Raw genomic sequence first — 7500 nt, 5'->3', positions numbered from 1 at the left:
GGAATACCAGGTGCTGTAAGCTTTTTGTCACTGCCTTGTGGAATTTCAACTCTTTGTCCGTTTTTCCCACAAGGCTGAAATATGTGCCCTCGCTTTGAAATAAGTAAGCAAGGTTAGTTTGTATTTCATCCAACAATCTGTGCTACAAATTATGGCTACAGTATATGCAATTTCATCCACTTTTTGAGATTGCCTTTCGCTTACGGCCACACCGGCCTGAGTACGCCTGATCTCGTCCGATCTCGGAAGCTAAGCAGGGTCGGGCCTGGTTAGTACTTGGATGGGAGACCGCCTGGGAATACCAGGTGCTGTAAGCTTTTTGTCACTGCCTTGTGGAATTTCAACTCTTTGTCCGTTTTTTCCCACAAGGCTGAAATATGTGCCCTCGCTTTGAAATAAGTAAGCAAGGTTAGTTTGTATTTCATCCAACAATCTGTGCTACAAATTATGGCTACAGTATATGCAATTTCTTCCACTTTTGAGTGACACAAAGATGCTTATCTAAATGGTGGAAATGCAACAGCTGTTAATCAGGCTCACTTTGACTTTACATGTGCACCAAGAGATAGTTTCTCGCTTACGGCCACACCGGCCTGAGTACGCCTGATCTCGTCCGATCTCGGAAGCTAAGCAGGGTCGGGCCTGGTTAGTACTTGGATGGGAGACCGCCTGGGAATACCAGGTGCTGTAAGCTTTTTGTCACTGCCTTGTGGAATTTCAACTCTTTGTCCGTTTTTTCCCACAAGGCTGAAATATGTGCCCTCGCTTTGAAATAAGTAAGCAAGGTTAGTTTGTATTTCATCCAACAATCTGTGCTACAAATTATGGCTACAGTATATGCAATTTCATCCACTTTTTGAGATTGCCTTTCGCTTACGGCCACACCGGCCTGAGTACGCCTGATCTCGTCCGATCTCGGAAGCTAAGCAGGGTCGGGCCTGGTTAGTACTTGGATGGGAGACCGCCTGGGAATACCAGGTGCTGTAAGCTTTTTGTCACTGCCTTGTGGAATTTCAACTCTTTGTCCGTTTTTCCCACAAGGCTGAAATATGTGCCCTCGCTTTGAAATAAGTAAGCAAGGTTAGTTTGTATTTCATCCAACAATCTGTGCTACAAATTATGGCTACAGTATATGCAATTTCATCCACTTTTTGAGATTGCCTTTCGCTTACGGCCACACCGGCCTGAGTACGCCTGATCTCGTCCGATCTCGGAAGCTAAGCAGGGTCGGGCCTGGTTAGTACTTGGATGGGAGACCGCCTGGGAATACCAGGTGCTGTAAGCTTTTGTCACTGCCTTGTGGAATTTCAACTCTTTGTCCGTTTTTTCCCACAAGGCTGAAATATGTGCCCTCGCTTTGAAATAAGTAAGCAAGGTTAGTTTGTATTTCATCCAACAATCTGTGCTACAAATTATGGCTACAGTATATGCAATTTCATCACTTTTTGAGATTGCCTTTCGCTTACGGCCACACCGGCCTGAGTACGCCTGATCTCGTCCGATCTCGGAAGCTAAGCAGGGTCGGGCCTGGTTAGTACTTGGATGGGAGACCGCCTGGGAATACCAGGTGCTGTAAGCTTTTTGTCACTGCCTTGTGGAATTTCAACTCTTTGTCCGTTTTTTCCCACAAGGCTGAAATATGTGCCCTCGCTTTGAAATAAGTAAGCAAGGTTAGTTTGTATTTCATCCAACAATCTGTGCTACAAATTATGGCTACAGTATATGCAATTTCATCCACTTTTTGAGATTGCTTTCGCTTACGGCCACACCGGCCTGAGTACGCCTGATCTCGTCCGATCTCGGAAGCTAAGCAGGGTCGGGCCTGGTTAGTACTTGGATGGGAGACCGCCTGGGAATACCAGGTGCTGTAAGCTTTTTGTCACTGCCTTGTGGAATTTCAACTCTTTGTCCGTTTTTTCCCACAAGGCTGAAATATGTGCCCTCGCTTTGAAATAAGTAAGCAAGGTTAGTTTGTATTTCATCCAACAATCTGTGCTACAAATTATGGCTACAGTATATGCAATTTCATCCACTTTTTGAGATTGCCTTTCGCTTACGGCCACACCGGCCTGAGTACGCCTGATCTCGTCCGATCTCGGAAGCTAAGCAGGGTCGGGCCTGGTTAGTACTTGGATGGGAGACCGCCTGGGAATACCAGGTGCTGTAAGCTTTTTGTCACTGCCTTGTGGAATTTCAACTCTTTGTCCGTTTTTCCCACAAGGCTGAAATATGTGCCCTCGCTTTGAAATAAGTAAGCAAGGTTAGTTTGTATTTCATCCAACAATCTGTGCTACAAATTATGGCTACAGTATATGCAATTTCTTCCACTTTTGAGTGACACAAAGATGCTTATCTAAATGGTGGAAATGCAACAGCTGTTAATCAGGCTCACTTTGACTTTACATAGTGCACCAAGAGATAGTTTCTCGCTTACGGCCACACCGGCCTGAGTACGCCTGATCTCGTCCGATCTCGGAAGCTAAGCAGGGTCGGGCCTGGTTAGTACTTGGATGGGAGACCGCCTGGGAATACCAGGTGCTGTAAGCTTTTTGTCACTGCCTTGTGGAATTTCAACTCTTTGTCCGTTTTTTCCCACAAGGCTGAAATATGTGCCCTCGCTTTGAAATAAGTAAGCAAGGTTAGTTTGTATTTCATCCAACAATCTGTGCTACAAATTATGGCTACAGTATATGCAATTTCATCCACTTTTTGAGATTGCCTTTCGCTTACGGCCACACCGGCCTGAGTACGCCTGATCTCGTCCGATCTCGGAAGCTAAGCAGGGTCGGGCCTGGTTAGTACTTGGATGGGAGACCGCCTGGGAATACCAGGTGCTGTAAGCTTTTTGTCACTGCCTTGTGGAATTTCAACTCTTTGTCCGTTTTTCCCACAAGGCTGAAATATGTGCCCTCGCTTTGAAATAAGTAAGCAAGGTTAGTTTGTATTTCATCCAACAATCTGTGCTACAAATTATGGCTACAGTATATGCAATTTCTTCCACTTTTGAGTGACACAAAGATGCTTATCTAAATGGTGGAAATGCAACAGCTGTTAATCAGGCTCACTTTGACTTTACATAGTGCACCAAGAGATAGTTTCTCGCTTACGGCCACACCGGCCTGAGTACGCCTGATCTCGTCCGATCTCGGAAGCTAAGCAGGGTCGGGCCTGGTTAGTACTTGGATGGGAGACCGCCTGGGAATACCAGGTGCTGTAAGCTTTTTGTCACTGCCTTGTGGAATTTCAACTCTTTGTCCGTTTTTTCCACAAGGCTGAAATATGTGCCCTCGCTTTGAAATAAGTAAGCAAGGTTAGTTTGTATTTCATCCAACAATCTGTGCTACAAATTATGGCTACAGTATATGCAATTTCATCCACTTTTTGAGATTGCCTTTCGCTTACGGCCACACCGGCCTGAGTACGCCTGATCTCGTCCGATCTCGGAAGCTAAGCAGGGTCGGGCCTGGTTAGTACTTGGATGGGAGACCGCCTGGGAATACCAGGTGCTGTAAGCTTTTTGTCACTGCCTTGTGGAATTTCAACTCTTTGTCCGTTTTTTCCCACAAGGCTGAAATATGTGCCCTCGCTTTGAAATAAGTAAGCAAGGTTAGTTTGTATTTCATCCAACAATCTGTGCTACAAATTATGGCTACAGTATATGCAATTTCATCCACTTTTGAGATTGCCTTTCGCTTACGGCCACACCGGCCTGAGTACGCCTGATCTCGTCCGATCTCGGAAGCTAAGCAGGGTCGGGCCTGGTTAGTACTTGGATGGGAGACCGCCTGGGAATACCAGGTGCTGTAAGCTTTTTGTCACTGCCTTGTGGAATTTCAACTCTTTGTCCGTTTTTTCCCACAAGGCTGAAATATGTGCCCTCGCTTTGAAATAAGTAAGCAAGGTTAGTTTGTATTTCATCCAACAATCTGTGCTACAAATTATGGCTACAGTATATGCAATTTCATCCACTTTTTGAGATTGCTTTCGCTTACGGCCACACCGGCCTGAGTACGCCTGATCTCGTCCGATCTCGGAAGCTAAGCAGGGTCGGGCCTGGTTAGTACTTGGATGGGAGACCGCCTGGGAATACCAGGTGCTGTAAGCTTTTTGTCACTGCCTTGTGGAATTTCAACTCTTTGTCCGTTTTTTCCCACAAGGCTGAAATATGTGCCCTCGCTTTGAAATAAGTAAGCAAGGTTAGTTTGTATTTCATCCAACAATCTGTGCTACAAATTATGGCTACAGTATATGCAATTTCATCCACTTTTTGAGATTGCCTTTCGCTTACGGCCACACCGGCCTGAGTACGCCTGATCTCGTCCGATCTCGGAAGCTAAGCAGGGTCGGGCCTGGTTAGTACTTGGATGGGAGACCGCCTGGGAATACCAGGTGCTGTAAGCTTTTGTCACTGCCTTGTGGAATTTCAACTCTTTGTCCGTTTTTTCCCACAAGGCTGAAATATGTGCCCTCGCTTTGAAATAAGTAAGCAAGGTTAGTTTGTATTTCATCCAACAATCTGTGCTACAAATTATGGCTACAGTATATGCAATTTCTTCCACTTTTTGAGTGACACAAAGATGCTTATCTAAATGGTGGAAATGCAACAGCTGTTAATCAGGCTCACTTTGACTTTACATAGTGCACCAAGAGATAGTTTCTCGCTTACGGCCACACCGGCCTGAGTACGCCTGATCTCGTCCGATCTCGGAAGCTAAGCAGGGTCGGGCCTGGTTAGTACTTGGATGGGAGACCGCCTGGGAATACCAGGTGCTGTAAGCTTTTTGTCACTGCCTTGTGGAATTTCAACTCTTTGTCCGTTTTTTCCCACAAGGCTGAAATATGTGCCCTCGCTTTGAAATAAGTAAGCAAGGTTAGTTTGTATTTCATCCAACAATCTGTGCTACAAATTATGGCTACAGTATATGCAATTTCATCCACTTTTTGAGATTGCCTTTCGCTTACGGCCACACCGGCCTGAGTACGCCTGATCTCGTCCGATCTCGGAAGCTAAGCAGGGTCGGGCCTGGTTAGTACTTGGATGGGAGACCGCCTGGGAATACCAGGTGCTGTAAGCTTTTTGTCACTGCCTTGTGGAATTTCAACTCTTTGTCCGTTTTTCCCACAAGGCTGAAATATGTGCCCTCGCTTTGAAATAAGTAAGCAAGGTTAGTTTGTATTTCATCCAACAATCTGTGCTACAAATTATGGCTACAGTATATGCAATTTCTTCCACTTTTGAGTGACACAAAGATGCTTATCTAAATGGTGGAATGCAACAGCTGTTAATCAGGCTCACTTTGACTTTACATAGTGCACCAAGAGATAGTTCTCGCTTACGGCCACACCGGCCTGAGTACGCCTGATCTCGTCCGATCTCGGAAGCTAAGCAGGGTCGGTCGGGCTGGTTAGTACTTGGATGGGAGACCGCCTGGGAATACCAGGTGCTGTAAGCTTTTGTCACTGCCTTGTGGAATTTCAACTCTTTGTCCGTTTTTTCCCACAAGGCTGAAATATGTGCCCTCGCTTTGAAATAAGTAAGCAAGGTTAGTTTGTATTTCATCCAACAATCTGTGCTACAAATTATGGCTACAGTATATGCAATTTCATCCACTTTTTGAGATTGCCTTTCGCTTACGGCCACACCGGCCTGAGTACGCCTGATCTCGTCCGATCTCGGAAGCTAAGCAGGGTCGGGCCTGGTTAGTACTTGGATGGGAGACCGCCTGGGAATACCAGGTGCTGTAAGCTTTTTGTCACTGCCTTGTGGAATTTCAACTCTTTGTCCGTTTTTTCCCACAAGGCTGAAATATGTGCCCTCGCTTTGAAATAAGTAAGCAAGGTTAGTTTGTATTTCATCCAACAATCTGTGCTACAAATTATGGCTACAGTATATGCAATTTTCCACTTTTTGAGTGACACAAAGATGCTTATCTAAATGGTGAATGCAACAGCTGTTAATCAGGCTCACTTTGACTTTACATAGTGCACCAAGAGATAGTTTCTCGCTACGGCCACACCGGCCTGAGTACGCCTGATCTCGTCCGATCTCGGAAGCTAAGCAGGGTCGGGCCTGGTTAGTACTTGGATGGGAGACCGCCTGGGAATACCAGGTGCTGTAAGCTTTTTGTCACTGCCTTGTGGAATTTCAACTCTTTGTCCGTTTTTTCCCACAAGGCTGAAATATGTGCCCTCGCTTTGAAATAAGTAAGCAAGGTTAGTTTGTATTTCATCCAACAATCTGTGCTACAAATTATGGCTACAGTATATGCAATTTCATCCACTTTTTGAGATTGCCTTTCGCTTACGGCCACACCGGCCTGAGTACGCCTGATCTCGTCCGATCTCGGAAGCTAAGCAGGGTCGGGCCTGGTTAGTACTTGGATGGGAGACCGCCTGGGAATACCAGGTGCTGTAAGCTTTTTGTCACTGCCTTGTGGAATTTCAACTCTTTGTCCGTTTTTTCCCACAAGGCTGAAATATGTGCCCTCGCTTTGAAATAAGTAAGCAAGGTTAGTTTGTATTTCATCCAACAATCTGTGCTACAAATTATGGCTACAGTATATGCAATTTCATCCACTTTTTGAGATTGCCTTTCGCTTACGGCCACACCGGCCTGAGTACGCCTGATCTCGTCCGATCTCGGAAGCTAAGCAGGGTCGGGCCTGGTTAGTACTTGGATGGGAGACCGCCTGGGAATACCAGGTGCTGTAAGCTTTTTGTCACTGCCTTGTGGAATTTCAACTCTTTGTCCGTTTTTTCCCACAAGGCTGAAATATGTGCCCTCGCTTTGAAATAAGTAAGCAAGGTTAGTTTGTATTTCATCCAACAATCTGTGCTACAAATTATGGCTACAGTATATGCAATTTCTTCCACTTTTTGAGTGACACAAAGATGCTTATCTAAATGGTGGAATGCAACAGCGTTAATCAGGCTCACTTTGACTTACAATAGTGCACCAAGAGATAGTTTCTCGCTTACGGCCACACCGGCCTGAGTACGCCTGATCTCGTCCGATCTCGGAAGCTAAGCAGGGTCGGGCCTGGTTAGTACTTGGATGGGAGACCGCCTGGGAATACCAGGTGCTGTAAGCTTTTTGTCACTGCCTTGTGGAATTTCAACTCTTTGTCCGTTTTTCCCACAAGGCTGAAATATGTGCCCTCGCTTTGAAATAAGTAAGCAAGGTTAGTTTGTATTTCATCCAACAATCTGTGCTACAAATTATGGCTAAGTATATGCAATTTCATCCACTTTTGAGATTGCCTTTCGCTTACGGCCCACCGCCTGAGTACGCCTGATCTCGTCCGATCTCGGAAGCTAAGCAGGGTCGGGCCTGGTTAGTACTTGGATGGGAGACCGCCTGGGAATACCAGGTGCTGTAAGCTTTTTGTCACTGCCTTGTGGAATTTCAACTCTTTGTCCGTTTTTCCCACAAGGCTGAAATATGTGCCCTCGCTTTGAAAATAGGTAAGCAAGGTTAGTTTGTATTGCATCCAACAATCT

At 45.7% G+C, this 7500-nt stretch overlaps 20 non-coding genes and 4 pseudogenes across 20 annotated transcripts; all 24 read left to right on the top strand.

Annotated features, from left to right (window-relative positions):
- The window catches only part of LOC118959475, a 118-nt pseudogene extending 96 nt beyond the window's left edge, over positions 1 to 22 (top strand).
- A 176-nt stretch (positions 23 to 198) lies between these two features.
- On the top strand, positions 199 to 317 carry LOC118959472. Its single transcript, XR_005047982.1, has one exon. It is a non-coding gene; the product is annotated as a 5S ribosomal RNA (ribosomal RNA).
- Positions 318 to 575: 258 nt separating this feature from the next.
- Positions 576 to 694, top strand: LOC118959461. The gene has a single exon (XR_005047971.1). It is a non-coding gene; the product is annotated as a 5S ribosomal RNA (ribosomal RNA).
- Positions 695 to 871: 177 nt separating this feature from the next.
- On the top strand, positions 872 to 990 carry LOC118959450. Its single transcript, XR_005047960.1, has one exon. It is a non-coding gene; the product is annotated as a 5S ribosomal RNA (ribosomal RNA).
- Positions 991 to 1166: 176 nt separating this feature from the next.
- LOC118959439 lies at positions 1167 to 1285 on the top strand. Its single transcript, XR_005047949.1, has one exon. It is a non-coding gene; the product is annotated as a 5S ribosomal RNA (ribosomal RNA).
- Positions 1286 to 1460: 175 nt separating this feature from the next.
- LOC118959428 lies at positions 1461 to 1579 on the top strand. Its single transcript, XR_005047938.1, has one exon. It is a non-coding gene; the product is annotated as a 5S ribosomal RNA (ribosomal RNA).
- A 176-nt stretch (positions 1580 to 1755) lies between these two features.
- LOC118959416 lies at positions 1756 to 1874 on the top strand. Its single transcript, XR_005047926.1, has one exon. It is a non-coding gene; the product is annotated as a 5S ribosomal RNA (ribosomal RNA).
- A 177-nt stretch (positions 1875 to 2051) lies between these two features.
- Positions 2052 to 2170, top strand: LOC118959405. Its single transcript, XR_005047915.1, has one exon. It is a non-coding gene; the product is annotated as a 5S ribosomal RNA (ribosomal RNA).
- Positions 2171 to 2428: 258 nt separating this feature from the next.
- Positions 2429 to 2547, top strand: LOC118959394. The gene has a single exon (XR_005047904.1). It is a non-coding gene; the product is annotated as a 5S ribosomal RNA (ribosomal RNA).
- A 177-nt stretch (positions 2548 to 2724) lies between these two features.
- On the top strand, positions 2725 to 2843 carry LOC118959383. Its single transcript, XR_005047893.1, has one exon. It is a non-coding gene; the product is annotated as a 5S ribosomal RNA (ribosomal RNA).
- A 258-nt stretch (positions 2844 to 3101) lies between these two features.
- On the top strand, positions 3102 to 3220 carry LOC118959372. Its single transcript, XR_005047882.1, has one exon. It is a non-coding gene; the product is annotated as a 5S ribosomal RNA (ribosomal RNA).
- A 176-nt stretch (positions 3221 to 3396) lies between these two features.
- On the top strand, positions 3397 to 3515 carry LOC118959361. The gene has a single exon (XR_005047871.1). It is a non-coding gene; the product is annotated as a 5S ribosomal RNA (ribosomal RNA).
- A 176-nt stretch (positions 3516 to 3691) lies between these two features.
- Positions 3692 to 3810, top strand: LOC118959350. The gene has a single exon (XR_005047860.1). It is a non-coding gene; the product is annotated as a 5S ribosomal RNA (ribosomal RNA).
- A 176-nt stretch (positions 3811 to 3986) lies between these two features.
- On the top strand, positions 3987 to 4105 carry LOC118959339. Its single transcript, XR_005047849.1, has one exon. It is a non-coding gene; the product is annotated as a 5S ribosomal RNA (ribosomal RNA).
- Positions 4106 to 4282: 177 nt separating this feature from the next.
- On the top strand, positions 4283 to 4401 carry LOC118959328. Its single transcript, XR_005047838.1, has one exon. It is a non-coding gene; the product is annotated as a 5S ribosomal RNA (ribosomal RNA).
- A 259-nt stretch (positions 4402 to 4660) lies between these two features.
- Positions 4661 to 4779, top strand: LOC118959317. Its single transcript, XR_005047827.1, has one exon. It is a non-coding gene; the product is annotated as a 5S ribosomal RNA (ribosomal RNA).
- Positions 4780 to 4956: 177 nt separating this feature from the next.
- LOC118959527 lies at positions 4957 to 5075 on the top strand. The gene has a single exon (XR_005048011.1). It is a non-coding gene; the product is annotated as a 5S ribosomal RNA (ribosomal RNA).
- Positions 5076 to 5331: 256 nt separating this feature from the next.
- LOC118959491 lies at positions 5332 to 5453 on the top strand (annotated as a pseudogene).
- Positions 5454 to 5629: 176 nt separating this feature from the next.
- On the top strand, positions 5630 to 5748 carry LOC118959516. The gene has a single exon (XR_005048000.1). It is a non-coding gene; the product is annotated as a 5S ribosomal RNA (ribosomal RNA).
- A 256-nt stretch (positions 5749 to 6004) lies between these two features.
- Positions 6005 to 6122, top strand: LOC118959479 (annotated as a pseudogene).
- Positions 6123 to 6299: 177 nt separating this feature from the next.
- On the top strand, positions 6300 to 6418 carry LOC118959505. Its single transcript, XR_005047989.1, has one exon. It is a non-coding gene; the product is annotated as a 5S ribosomal RNA (ribosomal RNA).
- Positions 6419 to 6595: 177 nt separating this feature from the next.
- LOC118959422 lies at positions 6596 to 6714 on the top strand. Its single transcript, XR_005047932.1, has one exon. It is a non-coding gene; the product is annotated as a 5S ribosomal RNA (ribosomal RNA).
- A 258-nt stretch (positions 6715 to 6972) lies between these two features.
- LOC118959311 lies at positions 6973 to 7091 on the top strand. Its single transcript, XR_005047821.1, has one exon. It is a non-coding gene; the product is annotated as a 5S ribosomal RNA (ribosomal RNA).
- A 174-nt stretch (positions 7092 to 7265) lies between these two features.
- On the top strand, positions 7266 to 7382 carry LOC118959484 (annotated as a pseudogene).
- Positions 7383 to 7500: the final 118 nt, after the last annotated feature.

The sequence above is a fragment of the Oncorhynchus mykiss genome, unplaced genomic scaffold (genome assembly GCF_013265735.2).
Source record: "Oncorhynchus mykiss isolate Arlee unplaced genomic scaffold, USDA_OmykA_1.1 un_scaffold_553, whole genome shotgun sequence".
Classification (NCBI taxonomy): domain Eukaryota; kingdom Metazoa; phylum Chordata; class Actinopteri; order Salmoniformes; family Salmonidae; genus Oncorhynchus; species Oncorhynchus mykiss.
This window is presented reverse-complemented; position numbering and strand designations above follow the sequence as displayed.